Source organism: Triticum urartu, chromosome 3 (genome assembly GCF_003073215.2).
Source record: "Triticum urartu cultivar G1812 chromosome 3, Tu2.1, whole genome shotgun sequence".
NCBI classification, from domain to species: domain Eukaryota; kingdom Viridiplantae; phylum Streptophyta; class Magnoliopsida; order Poales; family Poaceae; genus Triticum; species Triticum urartu.
In genome coordinates, this window is record NC_053024.1 from 744370176 (window position 1) to 744391059 (window position 20884).

Below are 20884 nucleotides of genomic sequence, written 5' to 3' on the forward strand. Positions count from 1 at the left end.
GCCACCAACCGAGACCAAAGGTCTCTTTTCAGCAGCCCAAAGGGCGGGAAATAGAGATCATACCTTTGGTCCCGGTTGGTGGCACCAACCGGGACCAAAGGGGGGCATCGGACCCGGTTGATGCCACGAACCGGGACCAAAGGTGGGCATTGGTACCAGTTCGTGCCACCAACCGGGACCAATGGGCCTTGCACAACGGCGTGGTGGGAGTTTAGTCCCACCTCGCTAGCTAAGAGAGAGTCGCACATGTTTATAAGGTGTTATGCGCCTCAGTTGTCGAGCTCCTCTCTAAAGCAGGCTTACGGGCCTAACCTCTCTGTGCATGCATTTTGGCCTACTAGGCCTTCTGCGGGCCTGAATCCTGGCCCACCTGTATGGTTGGGTTTCTAGTCGTATTCAGGCCGTGGTGGCCTAGTAGACGGCATTTTTTTCTAGTTTTTTTGTTTTGTTTTTTGCATTATTTATTTTCTTTTGTTTTTTGTTTTTTTAATTGTTTTTGCTTTTAGGTCAGAAAAATTATAAAGTTTCTGTTAGTGCCATTAGTTTTTAAATTTGAATAGTTTAAATTTGAATTCTTTGAAATTTGTGTGAATCACTAGTTTATGAATAACTTTACTATAAAAATAGATTTTGGAGTGATTATTTTTCCTAACAAAAAATAGATTTTGGAGTTTGTGATTAACAGTTTTTTGTTATTTTAGTTTCTAACAAAAAAATCTTTATGATAATTCTTTTTGCTGTTAACGTTTCTAACAAAAAAAGTTCTTTATGAAATTCCTTTTTTCTTTTAATGTTTTGAACAAAAAATACTTTGATAATTTTAGTTGCATAAATTTTATATAATTTTAGTTTCAATAATATTAGAGGTTTATAAAAGCTTTTTAGTTGATTCCTTTTGCTATTAGAGTTTCATTAAAGTTTTCTAGTTCATTATTTTTTCTATTAGAGTTTCATTAAAGTTTTCTAGTTCATTATTTTAGTTTATTATTTTTGCTATTAGAGTTTCATAAAAATTTTCTAGTTCATTCTTTTTTATACTATTTCATTCTTTGAGCTAAATGACCCTGAAATTGAAAAGCACTTCAGATGAACCCTGAAGAGGTTGAAAATTGGCATGGTATCACCATTTCACCCACATAGCATGTTCTAAAAAGTTGAGAGGGTTACGACAAAAACTGAATGCACTTCGTGTACAAAATGGACAATCTCTTTCGAAGTATGTGGGTTTGGGACAAAAACTCATTTGTTACAAAGGGATTTCATTTTTTTGAACTTATTTGAACTGCAGACTTTTCGTGTGTTCAAAATGAACCATTCAAAGCCACATCATCAATTTTCAACCCTTTCTGACTTGATCGCTTATTTTTCATGCATTTACTGTTTTTTGAGCTATATGACCCTGAAACTGAAAAGCACTTCAAATGAACTCTGAATAGGTTGAAAATTGGCATGATATCATCATTTCACCCACATAGCATGTGCTGAAAAGGTGAGAGGGTTACAGCAAAAACTGGATGCACTTTGTGTACAAAATGGGCAATCTCTTTCGAAGTATCAGGGTTTCATACGGAAACTCGTCTGTTACAAAAGGATTTCAATTTTTTGGAACTTATTTGAACTCCAGATTTTTTGTGTGTTCAAAATGCACGATTCAAAGCCACATCATCAATTTTTAACCCTTTCTGACTTCATCTGCTATTTTTCATGCATTTACTGACTTTTTTGAGCTATATGACCCTGAAATTGAAAAGCACTGCAAATGAACTCTGTAGAGGTTTAAAATTGGCACGGTATCATCATTTCATCCACATAGCATGTGCTAAAAAGTTGAGAGGGTTACGGAAAAAACTAGATGCACTTCGTGTACAAAACAGACAATCTCTTTCGAAGTATCAGGGTTTCATACAGAAACTTGTCTATTATAAAAGGCATTTCATTTATTAACATGTAATTGCAGTGATATTCTAGATCAGAGGCATCATCATAATAGTTGTGGAGAGAAAGTCTTCACTTTTTCTTTGCTTGTGTCCTTTGCTTATTGCGCCGTAACCATGTATATTCTTCAATGCTTAACAGGGTGCTTGGGTCAGCCTTGACTTTGAAGGGAGGAATTTCATGAAACTTTTCATAATCTTCAGACATGTCTGTCTTGCCGTCCAATCCCACGATGTCTTTTTTTCCTGAAAGAACTATGTGGCTCTTTGGCTCATCGTATGATGTATTCGCTCCCTTATCTGTGCTTTTTCTTGGTTTGGTAGACATGTTCTTCACATAGAAAACTTGCGCCACATCATTGGCTAGGACGAATGGTTCGTCTGTGTATCCAAGATTGTTCAGATCCACTGTTGTCATTCCATACTGTGGGTCTACCTGTAACCCGCCTCCTGACAAATTGACCCATTTGCACTTAAACAAAGGGACATTAAAATCATGTCCGTAGTCAAGTTCCCATATGTCCACTATGTAACCATAATATGTGTCCTTTTCCCTTTTGGTTGCTGCATGAAAGCGGACACTGCTGTTTTGGTTGGTGCTCTTTTGATCTTGGCGATCGTGTAAAATGTATTTTCATTTATCTCGTATCCTTTGTAAGTCAATACAGTCGAAGATGGTCCCCTGGACAACCCGTACAGCTCATCAGAGATAGTGTTGTCACCTCTGAGATGTGTTTCCAACCAACTTCCAAAAGTCCTGATGTGTTCACATGTAATCCAGTGGTCCGACTGCTCCGGCTGTTTGGAGCGCATGCTGTTCTTGTGTTCATTGACATACGGGGTCACCAAGGTAGAGTTCTGTAGAACTGTGTAGTGTGTTTGAGACCAATGATGCTCACCCCTACATATTATTGAGTCCCCTCCAAGCGTCTTTTCCAGCCAGTCTCTCATCATACCGCGATTGAGGGAGACCAATCCTTACCTAATATTAAAGGACGGAGGCTTTCATAGTTATCCATAAGTCATTGCTTTATATCCGTTAATTTTATGTTAACATAAGATAGACGACTGAGATTTAAAAGGACTTTTTTCTATATAATACTATCTCTAAGGTTTCATCTAATATTACGTACAGTTTTCATCCATCTCTGCCCGCATCGTTCCATCTTCCCGTTTTTCCCACACCTCGCACACTCTTCGATAAAAAACATCCAAAATAAATAGTGAGTCAATGGCCTCTGTCTCCCAACAGATTTGCTTGCCTTTTTTTTATCTCGCCTGCCCCACAGTAGAGAGATTTTCATGGAAGAGAAAGATTTTCACGGGAGTAATTTAGAAAGAGATAGAGAGAGATAGATATTTTAACGGGAGAAATTGAGAGCCGGAAAGTCTCCCTGTAGGAAGTTTCTTTCGGATGTTCTCACGGAAGTGAATTAACTGACAGAGAGATATACGGGAGAGACAAATTAGGATTCAATCCTGGAGAACGCATCTTGCCTGCTCTGCAGCCAATGCTGAGCTGGCAACCAATCCTGCAAATTAGTTGGCTGAATCTGGAGTGAAGCGCGTTAACGGCGGCCACCGAAGAGTGAAAGGCTGTAAATTGGAGAGAAGGAGGTGCCAAGCCATGGATGGGACGCTCAGTACCCTCCCCCCCAACGTCAGTGTCAAGCCTCATGGGAACCTTGCCGTCCGGGATGGCGACGGCAGCAATGCGGATGACGGCCGATGCGCTCAAGAAGATCACCACGTAAGTGTGGTGTGTGCTGGCCGACAAAGGAATCAAGCGCGTCATGGTCAACCTGCTGTCCATTGAGCATGAGCGACTGCCAGCAGAACCTCACGTCGGGCAGAGATAACTTCTGGTTCGTCGCCTCGGTGTGCTTCTCTTAACCGGCGGGCAGCACGCAGCGTTGGTGGCAAGCACATGAACAGAGGTATTGTTAAGCTGAATTAATGTATGCCCGTGATTGGAACCGTAAAGGCTGGGCATGGGAGCTTGTACTAGGGGAAGTGTGGTGGCCGGAAGGCAATACTAGGGGAAGAAGATGCATGGAAAAAGAGGAATCATGAGAGTAGATGGGAACGGGAGTTCAGATGGGAGTATTCCGTGACCATGAGAGATGACCATGTAGACCTTTTTGACCCAATAGTTTAGTTCTTAATTCATGCCACTAATCTTCACCGACATCCGTACAACTATTTAAAGGGTGCGGTGTACCAAAGCATTCCTCCATTTAATTGTGTACTGAATATGATTGAGATTTAGTTTTTCTCATTTCTTGAATCAGTTTCAGAACTATATAATGTAATTGTGTGTATTGGTTGTATACCTCGAACATAAATGTTAGAAATTTAGATTTAGATTTACATCACATAATGTAACTGTTAGAAAACTGAATTACGTATGCATCAAAATGGTTGTTGTGATAATATTTACATATTGTATATTGTTTCTTAGATTTTGTCATAGCCATATGCAGGGACATTTTGATACGATAATTCACTATATTTTTTGTAGATTTAGATATAGATGATATTTTAAAGAAGGGGCGGTTAACATATGAAACTAAATTAATATGGCCAAGATAATTTTGTGCCACAACGACCCATGACGCTGTTGTCGTTGCGGTATCTTCCACAATAGCCCAGTTTCATCTCCATGGCAGCATTTTAACCACCTTTGCAGCACACGGGCAAATATTTTCCTAATAATAAAGCGGTTATTGCTTCGACCCGCTCACCGTCACGATGTTTTTGCAAACCCCCCCCCCCTGTAATATTTAGTAATTAATCCACGGTCCAGTAAATAAGTGGAAAAAACCGTTCTGTAAAAACTTTCTGTACTTCTGCTTGGTGGCTCGTCCTCCACGGAGCCTGTGCCTCATGCGCTGATGGGCTTTCTCATTGCCTTCCTACGATCATGCTGAAAAAATTATATGATTCAGCCAAATAATAATACCACATCGCCTCTTTACGTCTATTATCACCGGTTTATATAGGTACACATTGATTCAACAAGTCACCACAGAAATCACGAAACAGAGATGAGGATAATCACAAGGGGAAGGAAAATGGTCGACCCAATCGGACAAACAAGAGCAGTTTGCAACGCCACGAAACGGGAATCAATATAAAAAGATCAAAGAAAACAAATAAAGCTATCACTACTCTCTCAAAGAAACTTTAATAAAATAAAGATAGAGAAGGGATTAGACAAACATAGTTCTCTGGGATCAGAGAAATATAGTGAATTTAAATAAAGTCTTTGAGGACTTTTAGAATTTCTATATTTGCTGATGTACACATCATGTTTTTCGTTGATTTTCCCGCAACTAACGTTGTGCACATTTGTCATGGTTGGATTTTGTTTAATATTGAAAACTAAGATAAGAATTGTATACCTGGAGTCATGGTTAGAAGTTGAATGATAAGGGATGAAATAATTGATTTTGGGTCATAAATCAAATAAAATGTTATGATTTTTTTCTCCCATTGCAACGCACGGGCCTTTTTGCTAGTCTTCTTAAGGCCAGGAATGAAGTCGACACAAAACCCAATGACATCCTCTGTTTGATGGCCCAAGGAGATGCTTCATTCTGGCCTAGCGCGGTTACGAACATATTTCTTTAGGACTCCCATGAATCTCTCAAAGGGAACATATTGTGTAGAAATACGGGGCCCAGAATGAGTATCTCGTCGACTAGATGAACTAGGACGTGCGTCATGATATGTAGAAGGACGGTGGGAACACCAGGTCGAAACTGACAAGACATTGTGCCACATCACTCCTTAGCCTTGGTAGGATTTCTGGATCGATCACCTTCTGAGAGATTGCATTGAGGAATGCAAATATCTTTATAACTGCTAATCGAACGTTTTTCGGTAGAAGCCCCCTCAATGCAACTGGAAGCAGTTGCGTCATAATCACATGGCAGTCACGAGACTTTAAGTTCTGGAACTTTTTCTCTGGCATATTTATTATTCCTTTTATGTTCGACGAGAAGTCAGACGGGACCTTCATACTGAGCAGACATTCAAAGAAGATTTCCTTCTCTTCTTTGGTAAGAGCGTAGCTGGCAGGACCTTCTTACTACTTTGGAGGAATGCCGTCATTTTCGTGCAAACGTTGCAGGTCCTCCCATGCCTCTGGTGTATCTTTTGTCTTCCCATACACGCCCAAGAAGCCTAGCACGTTCACGCAAAGGTTCTTCATCACGTGCATCATGTCGATTGAAGAGCGGACCTCTAGGTCTTTCCAGTATGGTCGGTCCCAAAACACAGATTTCTTCTTCCACATGGGTGCGCGTCCCTCCACGTCATTCGAAACAGATAGTCCGCCGAGACCCTTTCCAAATATTACGTGTAAATCATTGGTCATAGCAAGTACGTGATCACCGTTACGGATGGCGGACTTCTTACGATGATCTTCCTCGTCTTTGAAATGCTTGCCTTTCTTTAGACACTGATGGTTAGTCAGAAGAAATTGATGATGCCCTAGGTACACATTCTTCCTGCATTTGTCAAGGTATATACATTGGGTGTCAGCTAAACAGTGCATGCATGCGTGGTATCCCTTGTTTGTCTGTCTTGAAAGGTTACTGAGAGCAGGCCAATCGTTGATGGTTACAAACAGCAACGCATGCAGGTCAAATTACTCATGTTTGTGCTCATCCCACACACATACACCGTTTCCATTCCACAGCTGTAAAAATTCTTCAACTAATGGACTTAGGTACACATCAATGTTGTTGCCGGGTTGCTTAGGGCCTTGGATGAGAATTGGCATCATAATGAACTTCCGCTTCATGCACACCCAAAGAGGAAGGTTATACATCATAATTGCTACTCTGCTCCCCGAAAGGATTAATGCCATCCGCGCACCAAACCATACGTTCCTTGGGTCACCTCAAACTCAGCCCGGTACTTTCTCTCGAATTTTCTCGACTGCGAGCCGTCAGCGGGTGCTCTCAACTTCCCGTCTTTTTTACGGTCCTCTCTGTGCCACCGCACCAACTTGGCATGCTCTTTGTTTCTGAACAGACAATTCAACTGTGGTATTATATGAGCATACCACATCACCCACTACTAGAAAAAGGGCTATAGATAGGATTGACACTAATGGCGCACCAGGGAAATAGTGCGCCACTACTATATACTAATGGCGCACCAGTTGGTGATGCGCCATTAGTGTGGAAGACACTAATGGCGCACCAGTAAACTGGTGCGCCACTAGTGATAATTTTGTTTTCATTTTTACATACATACTAATGGCGCATCCTACCTCTGATGCGCCATTATTAGTTCTAACTAGTAATGGCGCACCAGAAATGGAGTGCGCCAGTACTGAATTTTATTTTTTTTGCAAAACTACTAATGGCGCACCGCCTCACAGTGCGCCATTACTAGTTTAAACTACTAATGGCGCACCCTCTAGAAGTGCGCCATTAGTATATATTTTGATATCATGGATATTTTTAAATATCATGATCACTTTTTGATATCATGAATATTTTTAAATTTCAAGGGCACTTTTTGAATTCATGAATATTTTTTCAAATTTGATGATATTTTTTCATATTCAATATGATAAAATATTGAATATTCAAGAGGACACTCGATCTCGATCCCCCTCCATCTCGATCTCGATTCCCCCTCCATCTCGATCTCGATCCCACCTGCACCTCCTCTCCCCTCTTCATTTATTAAAAAATAACAATAAAAAAGTGTAGACTACAATTGTTGTTAAACAACAATTATTACTGTTTTTATAAAAAAATATTACTGTTTCATATTCATATTCATTTTCTAAAAAATTATTACATGCAACAAAAAAAATTACTTATGGCGCACCTCTGGCTGGTGCGCCATTGCTATATATATAAAAAAGATTACTAATGGCGCACCTCTGCCCGATGCGCCATTGCTATGTAAAAAAAAGATTACTAATGGCGCACCGACCGCTGGTGCGCTATTAGTAAGATTCCCCCTAGCTAATTCCCTTCTCTCGCCAGATCCCCTTCATCCCTCTCCCTCGCCCCCTAGCTAATTCCCCCGCTGCCCCGACCCACGCCGCCGTCGGCGACCCCCTTGCACCCTCCCCCGCTCTACCGCCGCCGACGACCCACCGCACCCTCCCCCGCTCCACCGCCGCCGACCCCCCGCACCCTCCCCCGCTCCACCGCCGCCGCCGACCCCCTGCACCCTCCCCCGGCCCGCTCCACCGCGGCCGCCGACACCCCGCACCCTCCCCCGCTTTTTGATAATATTTTCAAATAACAAATTTGATGATATTTTCAAATAACAAATTTGATGATATTTTCAAATAAAAAATTTGATGATATTTTCAATTAAAAATAAAAAACAAATTTGATGATATTAAAAAAACAAATTTGATGATATTTGATGATATATTTTGTTCTAGTCCTCATGAAAATAACAAATTTGATAAAAAACAAATTATTAGATGCAACAAGAAATAATGAAAAAAAAGAAGTTACTAATGGCGCACCAGAGGAGGGTGCGCCATTGCTATCAGAAAAAAAAAGTTACTAATGGCGCACCAGAGAATGGTGCGCCATTGCTATGAGTGTTTTTATGGCGCACCCCTCGACGGTGCGCCATTACTAACATTCCCCCCTCTATAGCTGCATACCCGACCCTTCGCCCGATACCTCCTTCCCTCTCCCTCGCCAGATCCCCTTCCATCCCTTGCCACACCTGCTCCGGCTCCCCCGCGCCGCCGCCCCCGCTCCCCCACGCCGCCGCCGCCGCGCCCCCCGACCCGCGAAGCACGTGGCCGCCGGCCTCCCCACGACCAACCGAGGCGCCCAGGAGGACTGCCGTCGTCTTGCTCTTCGACTACGAGGACCCGAACAAGCTCGGACGCCCTCGAGCCACCCCTTCGACGCCGCCGCCGACCCCGACCCCGACCCCTCCGGCGACTGGCCACGCCCGCCCAGGTACCTCTCCTCCTTCCTCCCTCTCCACCCTTCCTCCCCATTCCCTCCCTCCCTAGTTCTTCTTGCTATATGGATCAGAACATATGGAGCATTACTATTGCTATATGGAGCATTACTATTGCTATATGGAGCATTACTATTGTTCTTCTCTGAACCATTACCATTCCCTCCCTCCCTAGTTCTTCCTCCCCATTAATTTGCAGGATCAGAACAAGTTTGTAACAGGATGCTCTACAATGTTGATTAGGTGCATTACTATTGCTATATGGAGCAGCAATTTACTATTGCTATATGCTCTAGTTTGTATCAATGTGATTGTAGTTTTTCTTGTCATCAAGTTTAGTTGATGTTTATTTAAATATAGCTTATATGATCAGCCACTCTATGTATGATTTTGGCTTCAAGGTTCTGGAAGAACGTTTTTCCTTCAAATTCTATCTGGTGGCATTGTCCTAGACTCCCTAGTTGTGTTGTTAATTGTGCTTCTATTAAAAGAATTGGGAGTTACTCACTGTACTATAACTCTGTAGGTTGAATTTTGGTTAACTAATACTGACGTTATGAGAATGTAAGCACCTATTATTGCTACTGATATCATTGGCTCATTGCTGCCTTTGTGCAATGCAGAACTGTTAAGAGTGATTTGGAGGATTCAAGATTCTGTGAAGCTATTTTGACATTTAAAACTCAGAACTGAAGGTACTTAATAAACTCAAAAGCATTGATGATAGCTCTTGTTTCCTAGAAACAGAGGTAGTTTACATATTGCATTGCTGGTGTTTGTTTATGTTCAGAGTTTAAGCATGTGTAGTGTAGTGTAGTGTAGTGAGCTTGTTCTAGTGTAGTGAGGTCTGAACCATTGCACGATGTAGTGTAGTGTAGTGAGCTCTGAACCATGTTTAGTGTTGAGTACTTCAAGTTTACTGAACCTATTCATTTTTGTGGACTTAGTGAGCATGATAAGACAAGCCAGATGCTCTATTTTTAATTAACAGTAATCCATGATCAGCAACAATTTCTTTCAATAATTTTCAGTTAACAGCAATCCATGATTTTTTTTCAGCTAAAACTATTCATGATTTTTTGTTGGGTGAACTATTAGATCTGGAATGGAAGCTCACATAAGTTGAGGTGATTTTTGTCCATATGAAAGCAGAGGAGCATATGGTCTGTGGCCTTTTCATCCATATGAAAGTAGAGGCACATTGTGGTGCTAGTTTGCTGGGTTTTGTCTCCGACCATCGTGTCGTGATGATTTTGCAGGTACCCTGAGAGGCCCTTGAGTTTTCCGGAATGTCGATTAACTTCCGTTCCGGAAAATTCGGGTACTCCATATGTCTTATTTTCAGCAAAGGTCATGCTAAAATTTTCCGTGAATTTTAGCATGACTTTGCTAAAAATCGGACATATGGGGTACTTGCTACTAATGCATGGGCCGGGGTATCTTAGTACATAATTAAGTAGGATCAACTGCCCCGCCATTCTTGCTGCATTAAACCATAGGTGGCAATAGAGCCAAGTGATTAGGCCCAACTTAGAATTCTCGTTAGCATCGATAAACCCTAGATGATAAACCCAACATAGGTGCCAATAGAGCCAAGTGATTAGTGCCAAGTGATTAGGCCCAACCTAGGGTGCCTCGGCATCGATAAACCCTAAATGATGAAAACTTAACTTCGCTTCTATAGGGTGCCTCGGTGTCGATGAGAACCTAAATGATGTACGCTTAGGCTTTCAGGGTGCCTCGACGTCGACAAAACCTAAATGATGAAAGCTTAGGCTTTTAGGGTGCCTCGACGTCGACAAACCCTAAATGATAAAACCTTGGCTTTTAGGGTGCCTCGGTGTTGATAAGAACCTAAATGATGAAAGCTTAGGCTTTTAGGATGCCTCAGCGTCGACAAACCCTAAATGATAAAAGCTTAGCCTTTAGGATGTCTCGGTGTCGACAAACCCTAAATGATGTAGTTTTGAATTATGAACGTAGGATATGTCATCATCATCATCGGACGATGAAAGGGACGACGAAAGTCTCCCGGCGGAGTGCGACTGGTGCCATGACGATCGACGTCTGTGCGACATGCCTCACCTGGACGATGATCGGCGCTTCAGCATTAAGCTCGAGGAGACCTTCGAAGTTGAAACGGTACACAACGACGACAAGTGTTATTTTCATAATTAAGCATGACTTCAACTATTTCAACGTGTAATTTTCATCTTTTACAATTCGAGTATAGCTTATCCCATGCCATGCAAGACGCTATGTCTTGGAGAGGATGGATTTTGAAGACCATGAAATTTCTGAAACAAAGAAAATTCACCTAAGGACTCATCACGATGTGGACTTTGAAGTAAATCTATATAATTCTGAGAGCGTAACCCATTTTGGTTGCAAAAATTGGGAAGCATTTTGCAAGATGTATGGTTTTGATGAGGGTATGCTTATCACCATGGATCTTGGTAATCCTGACATCAACCAAGACAATATGGACATTTGGGTCCTTGTTGATACGCCTCCAGTTCTACCGCTATGTGAGTTTCTCAAACATAGTTATTAGCTAATTTATATTGTTTATTTCAAAATAGTTGACATCTTATTTCCATTGACAGATTATTTTTATTGTTCAAAGAATGTGCGGGAGATGGTAAACAAAACCCACTACACCGATGGCTCCGAATTAACAACTTACAAGGAGAAAAATCATTTGGTCGGATTTTGTACTAACATTGAGAATTACAATATCTACAATCAAACTCCTCAACATTATGGTAAATACGTGCCACTAGTGCATGTGTTCAACTACGGTAACTACCATGGAGATACCCTGGTAAGATTTTTACTATTACGACATCCGTGCATATTTTGCATACTTCTAAAACTAGTACATCATTGCTAACTATGAAGTTATTACTATGTTTTTCAACAGATAATCCCAGAGAATTGTGTGCCTCATATGATGTATCTGAAAGGTAGTGTTAATGTTTTGAACATACAGCCAGGTCGTCCTACGAATCTCAACTGTCCATACGAGATTTCTAAAAGAAGTGGAGACATGAAAATCAAAGGATGGAAAAAATGTATGGACAGTCGTAAGGAGCTTCTTGGAAGCAAAAGGAAGCGAAGCGCAAGAATTGGAGACAGGATGATCTCCATTCTCCATAATGGAGAGTCAGGGTTCATATTGTTTTATGCTATTTTAGCTTAAATAGGGTATTTAGGTCCTGCCTAATACTGATGATCATGTGCTAAGAACAATGAAGTAGGGTTGGTTCGAAGACTATCAAGATGATGATCGTATGACTTGTTATGAATAACGAGTAGAAGTTGTATGATGATGATTAGTAGGACTTGTTAGGATTAGTATTACTTCCGACAAACTCGATACTCGCGGTCTCGAGACTTGTAATTTTTTATCTTTGTTCGGTCTTTTGAATTCGGAGGCTAATATGATGAATTGTATTCGGAGACTAATCTTCTATTGTATTCAATGAATCTGCTGTTGCTGTGTGCTACTGTCTATATTCTGTCAAATAATATATTTTGTAACATGTGCAAAAATCAGAAAAGTAAAAAAAAATAAAACCTAATATTCATACTAATGGCGCATCACTACAGAGTGCGCCATTAGTATGCCAAGTATACTAATGGTGCATCCATCCGCAGTGCGCCATTAGTGTGCCAAAGCACATGGTTAAATATGGCCCCTGGGAGGCACACTAATGGCGCATGGTGTTATATACTATTGACGCACTGGATGGTGCGCCATTAGTATACCAGATACTAATGACGCACCAGTGATGCGCCATTAGTAGGCCTTTTCCTAGTAGTGACCTTGGCAGGAACCCTCTCCTGGGGGCTCACCGTCAACATCACCAGGGTCATCTCGCCCGATCTTATACCGCAATGCACCGCATACCGGGCATGCGTTCAAATCCTTGTACAGACCGCGGTAGAGGATGCAGTCATTAGGGCATGCATGTATCTTCTGCACCTCCAATCCTAGAGGGCATACGACCTTCTTTGCTGCGTACGTACTGTCGGGCAATTCATTATACTTTGGAAGCTTCTTCTTCAATATTTTCAGTAGCTTCTCAAATCCTTTTGTCGGGCACAACATTTCCTGCCTTCCACTGCAACAAGTCCAGTACGGTACCGAGCTTTGTGTTGCCATCTTCGCAATTGGGGTACAACCATTTTTTGTGATCCTTTAACATGCGATCGAACTTCATCTTCTCCTTTTCACTTTCTCACTGCCTCCTGGCATCAACAATGACCCGGCGGAGATCATCATCTTCAGCTTCCCCCGTTGCAGCATCACCGTATTCAGGGGGCACTTAGTTGTCATCGTCATTTTCTTCTTCGCTATCTTCCATCATAACCCCTATTTCTCCGTGCTTGGTCCAAACATTATTGTGTGGCATATGAAACCCTTATAAAGCAGGTGGGTGTGAAGGATTTTCTGGTCAGAGTAAGACTTCGTATTCCCACATATAGGGCATGGACAACACACAAAATCATTCTTCTTGTTTGCCTCAGCCACTTCGAGAAAATTATGCACGCCCTTAATGTACTCGGAGGTGTGTTTGTCACCGTACATCCATTGGTGGTTCATCTCATGCATTATATATTATTAAGTGTGTCAAAAACCATTATAGAACATCATGAATAGCTATGTGACCAAATTAATAGAAGTTCATCATCACATTAAAACAAAGTACATATATAGTTCTCATTGAACAACATATAGCTCTCCAGAGCATCTAAATTAAACCATACATTAAAACTATGTAAAACATTTCAATGCAACAACAAATGCGATCATAATCGCAACCAAGGTAACAATTGATCCAACGGCAAAATGATACCAAGCCTCGGTATGAATGGCATATTTTCTAATCTTTCTAATCTTCAAGCGCATTGCATCCATCTTGATCTTGTGATCATCAACGACATCCACAACATGCAACCCCAATATCATCTTCTCCTCCTCAATTTTTTTATTTTTTCCTTTAAGTAATTGTTTTCTTCTTCAACTAAATTTAACCTCTCGACAATTGGGTCGGTTGGAATTTCCGGTTCACATACCTCCTAGATAAATAAAATCTATGTCACGTTGGTCGGCATAATTGTCATAAACAATGAATGAACCAAGTAGTTATAAAAGATAATATATACCACATCCGAATCATAGACAGGACGAGGGCCGAAGGGGGCGGATACCAAAACCATCGCAATATATAATAACAAGCAATAATAAAAGTAAGAAAATTAGACAAGTATCTATCTAATCATACAAGTAAGAATTTTATTCTTTTAGAAATAAGATAAGAACAAGAGGCTCACCATGGTGGTGCCAGCGACGAGATCGGCGCAGGCGATCGACAGCGGTGAAGACGGGGACGGGACGTGATGGACCGCTAAACCTAGACAAATATTGAGGAAAATGGAGCTTAGAGGTCGAGTTTGGAGAGGAGAAAGCTTAAGTAGTGTGGCTCAGGAATTTCATCAAACACCTCATGTGCATAGGAGGTGAGCTAGAGAACCACAAAGCCCTCACTACTAGGGAAAACCCTAGTAGTAGCGCGGGACACCGCGCTACTAGTAAGGCGCTACAGCTATTCCTTAGCAGTAGCGCGTGCGACACACGCTACTGCTAAGACATATAGCCACAACGTTTGTTCACTCCCGCGCTACTGCTAATATAGCTAGGAGTAGCTTGTTTACTCTCCATCGCTACTAGTATTCTTTTTTTCATTTTTTTTATTTTTAGTGTATTTATACGCCGTTATACAAATTTTGGTACAATACCAATTATGAGGTTGTTATATCAATATGTCCATAACCGTGTGTCAAATAACAAGTGGATTAGGTTCAAGTGGAGGCAACATGTGGTGCACGTCAAAAGTATACTACTAATCCAAACTTGATCTAGTTTGGACTAGTAGTACTTTAGATGTGCACCACATGTTGCCTACACTTGAGTCTAATCCACCAACACAAGCTATTTAATCATCATCATACTGATTACCAACAACAGTAGTTGTTTAATCATCATAGTCATAGTGTAGCACACATCATCATCTTCAAACTCATTCTAGCTAGCTATTCACTAGTCTCCAACACTAGCTATTTAATCATCATAACTCATTTCTAGCTAGCTAATCACTCCTGTTGCTCTCTCTCTCTCTCTCTCAGGTAAAATAGCATAAAACATGTGTAGCACTCCTGCTTCATCATGTTGGAGCATGCAGATGAACCTGTCTCCAAATCATGGGCTGCGCTTCTGATTGTTGCCCCATAGTACTTCTCTGCGATCGCTCACAATTTTGCTCCAGCCTTTCACTATTAAGCATTCCTTGCTTTTAGAAATCCTGAATGCACTAAAGTGCATTGTAGGATATCTTGGCCGTAAGCTAACCATTCTCATGCGACCTTTAGTCTCGATCTAATGAGGCACTACATTCATCGGGAGTCCCTGTTGAAGAACATCGTATATTAACATACTTAGCAATGAAGTTTAGCTTAAAAAATGATGTACGCAAAAGATGCATTGAGGACAAATAGTAAATTTTTTACCATCTTTCCTAAATAGATGTGACCGTAGTTCAATACGAACACTATTGATCGCATGTTTTGCGTACTAAGATGTTTAAGTCTAGGTAAATAATTTATCCTGACAGTATGAAGATCCTCAAGCCATGAAACATAATGACCTATCTCCTCGCAGTTTAGTTCATCCCCGGGACAGTGGACAGTCATGTCTACCAAGCGTCGGACATGTTTGCTTGAATGGAAATAAGCTGTCAATAGAAATTAGTTGTCTTGAATAAACAATATCGAAGACATAAATATGGTTGAGAGACTCACATAATGGTATAACTGGAGGCTTCTGCACTTCGACCCAGATGTCGATATTACCTTTAATATCATCTTCCGGACAAATATCAAAGGTGATAACCATATCAGGCTCAAATGCATAAGTCTTGCATAGTGCTTGCCAAGTTTTGCATTCAAAATAGGTGTATGTGTCTGTGTTGTATAATTTTGCGTGGAAAGTATAACCATGCACGGTCTTCAAGTAAACTCTCTTTACCTCCATAGGAGTTTTCATAGGACTGAAACCTATCTTATCCAAGAAAAAAACTATTGCATGGCAGGGGATACGCTAGTAGAATAGTAGAAAAAATTAAATTATAAGTTGATGCAAATGAAGCAGATGTCATGCTTAATTATGAAAAAAGACTTGTCGTTGTGACTTACTGTATCCACTTCGAAGCTCTCGTCTAGCATGATGCGGAAGCGCCTATCATCATCTAGGAAGATTATGTCGCATAGGCCGCGCTCGTCTTCGTAGTATCCACAAATACCGAAATCCTTTTCGTCGTCAGACATTTCCTATGTTCATAGTTGAAACATTAATTGAAAATCGATCGAAGGCAACTACCAGGATACTCAACACACAAATCCGGGGCACACGATATTTCCTACATATTCTGGCACAAGTCATGCCAAAATTCACGGAAAAAACCGGCATGACCTTTGCTAAAATATGACATATCGAGCGCCTGAAATTTGCCGGAACGGAAATGAATCAACACTTCGGCAAAACATAGGCCACTCGGTGGTGTAACCTGCAAACATGAACGGCCACTTGGGCAAGCGCATATCCTATTTGAGAAACACAAGATATACATTTCAAAATATCTTATAGGACTCATATTGACATGAGCATTCAATAAGCAAAACCAAATCGTAAAATAAATAAGTATTCAATAAGAAAAAGTTAATCATCTCATGCGTCTGTACATCGTCGGATATTATCACTAATACACCCCGAATAGTATCATACATATAACATCACTAATACAACTAAAACACTAGCGCACGACGGGTACTGGCGCGGGCGGTGGAGACCCAAAGAGAAGGAACCATCACAGGATCATAGCTCCTGTGAGATCCCTGGAGAACCTGTGCTCTAACGCAAACAAGTAGTGACGGACTTGCGCGTCCTCCTCGTAGACACGGTGACGTACCACCTCCGCGGGGTCCCCAAGCCTCTGCACCATCACTGGCCGATGCACCCGCCACCAAAGAAGGTTTGGGTCAACGACGGGCTGGCTCCTCACCAAGCTGCGCCCCAAGGTAGGTAGCGCCTCCCAGTACCAGCCTGGCGGAGCCAAGTGCCGTACATGGCCCATCTGGTCAAGCAGGTGTCCTCCGCTGAGTCGACGATGAGGATGTGGGATAGGCATCGTCGACGTCAATGCGGGAATAATTATTTAACTAAAAAAATAATAACAAATGTGACATGTTCTACTAGTTCTATTAATTTAACTAGTTCTTACCAAAAATAAACTTACTATAAATAAAAATAAATTAGTACCTAGTTCTTCCTAACTAATTAGTACCTAGGAACTACTGCCCTAATTACCATCTAATTTGATGAACCTAGGGGTGGAAAGTGGTAGCGGATAATGCGGAATATCCGATATTCGTATTCTATCGGATATTCCTATTATCCAACTTAAAAGTCAAATAAGTGGTCAAAGTTTACTCGTTTTATGATTAATCTTAGAAATTATTATGAATTACAATAGTGTTTATTCATAAACCTATTTATCATTGACTTATTGTATGTCACAAGTTGAATACTTCATGTCACATAGCAATTGACTAATACACTTAAGAAATATATCACTACTATTCGTATCCATTCCGAATCAAGAAAACATCCGAGCCGCATCCGTATCCGATAACGGAAGTGGCGAAATATGAAAACGGAAGTGGTAAGGGAACTATCCGATCCGCATCCGATTCGTTTCCACCCCTGGATGAACCCTAACTAATTTGATGCAATTAAATTTTGAAGAACCCTAGGCAGAGGTATGGGAGAGGGAGGAGCAGGCGTGCTCACCTCGGGTGCCTGCGGCGAGAGAGGGGTAGGCAGTGTCGAGGTCAGGGTCGGGGCTCGGGCGCGCGACAAAGGGCGGTGTCGAGGTCGGGGTCGGGGGCGGCGTAGAAGCCGGGTTCGGGGGCGGCGTCGAGGGAGTGCAGAGAGCGACGGGAGAGCGCGCGGCAGCCGACGGGCGACGGCGGCGGCGACAGCGGAGGAGTTGGGATTTGGGGAAAGTGGCCGTGGGGAAGAACGAACCGCGCGGTTAAGTCGAAAGTAGTTGTAGCGCCTTCCAGGAAGTGCGCTACTGCTATTCCTTTATCCTTTTTGCCCCTTTTCATTTATTTGTATTTACATTTTATTTTTTTCCTTTCTCCTTTTTCTATTTCTTTCATTTTCATTTACTATTCTATTTGCTTTCCATTTAATTTTATTTCCTTTAGCAGTAGCGCCTTTGTGCGTAAACGCACTGCTACAAACCAAGTAGCGGTAGCGTTGTTCGCTGTAGATCGCTACTACTATGTGTAGCCTATCGGCTTAGCAGTGAGAATTTTAGTAGTACCGCTTTTATCTTCAGGTGCGCTACTGCTACAATTGTATCTGTAGCGCAGTTTACGCCAACTCGCTACTGCTACTTAGCACTATCGTGCTTTTTTCACACGTACTACTGCTAAAGTTCTGTGTATAAGGTTTTCCCTAGTAGTGCCTCCCTTCCCCGGCCAGAAAAAAACAGAGCAGTGGAGTGCTCTACTCGCGGGCGAGGGGTATATATAGCAACCACATTGGTCCCGATTCATGGCTGGAACAGGGACTAAAGGCCACCCTTTGGTCCCAGTTCCAACCACGAACCGGGACCAATGGATGTGGGCCAGGAGCGAGGCCCATTGGTCTCAGTTCGTGTCTGGAACCAGGACAAAAGGGTTCAGATGAACCAGGACCAATGCCCCACGAGGCCCGTCCGCCCCCCTGGGCGTACGAAACGGGGCGTATGCTCCCATGGGTCCCAGTTTGTGATTGGACCGGGACTCATGGGCTGGCCAGGCCTGAACCAAAGCCCTGTTTTCTACTAGTGCAAATCAACGGTGAGAGCAGGATTTACATCAAGCGGGAGATATGCAGCCCATACACATTGCCCACCAGGATCTAATGACAAATAAAAAGCCCCCAGCACATGCGCAGGGCTATTACCAACTCTAGGGCAGTACACAATCTTATACTCTATTTAGCCTAACTGAAGTAGGAATTTGCTTCCTGGAAAAAGATCCCCATGTGCTCCGCGATCTTGACCAGTAGATGGTATGGCCTACTGTAAGACCAGACAATTTGTCTCGAAAATCACACGTCTCATGCCATATGTTTCAGCTAACTGAATTTCCCAAATGTTACGGGCCCCCTATGAATGTTCGGTCAAGTATTTGCACTACTAGGAGTATATAGGAGTAGCGAGGTACTATTTATTCTTGTATTTCCATTTCACTAGTAGAAAATAGGGGTTTCGTTCTAGCTGGATCTGAGCAATAGTCCCGGTTCGAGCGGCTAGGACGCCGGACGGGGCTCGGTAGGCATCAGTCCCGGTTCGAATGGGACCTTTAGTCCCGGTTGCAGACACCAACCGGGACTAATGAGGTTGCGGCAGGCATGATACCCTTTTTGTCCCGGTTGGTGTCTCCATCCAAGACTAAACGTCTGTCTTTTGTCACGGTTTAGACACCAATCAGGACTAAATTTTTTCCTATGTATACCCTCGGCCATGCCCGCCCTCTACTCTATTTTTTCCTCGTAGAAGGTGGGAGGTGTGTGCTCGATGAAATGCCCGAGCCACACTTAATTTTTCTCCTCTTTCTTCTCCTATGTTCTTTATCCAAGCTCGATCCCCAAACTCCATTTTCCTCAAGATTTGTCTAGATTTGGCGGTGCACCAACTATCCAAGTGTTCTAAAAGGTTAGCAACTTCATCCTTTCATCTCTATTGCTAGTTTAGCTCATTTTCATGCAGTATAGTGATTTGTGGGTTTTAGTGGAGGAGTGTATGTGAAGTTTATTTGATTAAGATGCAATTTGAGCCCAAATTAACTTCTTAGTTTGCACATGTGTAGGGTGCCGTCTCGTCCCCATCCCTGTCCTCACCGCAGTCGATCGCTCGCACCGATCTCGTCACCGGCACCACCATGGTGAGCCTCTTTTTCTTATCTTAATTAAAAAAATATTACTTGTTTGTTATTATATACTGCCATGGTTTTGATATCCGGACCCGTCGGCTCTCGTTCGGTCTATGATTTGGATGCGGTATATTATCTTTTATAACTATTTGTTTCATTTAGTGTTTATGACAATTATGCCGACCAACTTGACATAGATAATTTTATCTAGGACGTGTGTGAACCAGAAATTCCAATCGATCCTCTTGTCGAGAGGTTAAATTTAGTTGAAAAAACAATTATTTGAAAGAAAAATTAAAAAGACTTGAAGAAGAGGAGATGAAATTGAGTTGCATGTTGCTGATGTCGTCGATTTACACAAGATCCAGATGGTTGCAATGTGCTTGAAGATGAGAAAGATTAGAAAATATGTCATTGATAAAGAGGCTTGGTATTATGTTTTTGGATCAATTGTTACCTTAGTGAAACCTTGGCTCATGCGCGACCTTCAACACGCAGCTGGAGAGTAGGTGAATGAACTACCATCTATATTGTGGGGATTGAGGACAACTCCTAATCGATCCACTAACAGGACCCCCTTCTTCATGGTGTATGGGGCTGAAGCCGTGCTTCCTACTAATCTGTTTCATAATGCACCACGAGTGGAACTTTATTCGGAGGCCGAGGTAGAGCAAGCATGTCAAGACGCCGTAGACCTTCTGGAGGAAGAGCGGGAGATAGCCTTGATACGGTCGACTGTTTATGAGCAAGATCTTTGTCGATTCCATGCGAGAAATGTCAGAGGTCGGGTGTTTCAGGAAGGAGACCTAGTGCTCCGAGTGGATCAGCAACGACCACATAAGCTCGCCCCAGCAAGGGAAGGCCCTTTCGTCGTGACCAAGGTGCTCCACAAGGGAGCTTATCACCTTTACAACCTGAAGTAGAAGAAAGATGAC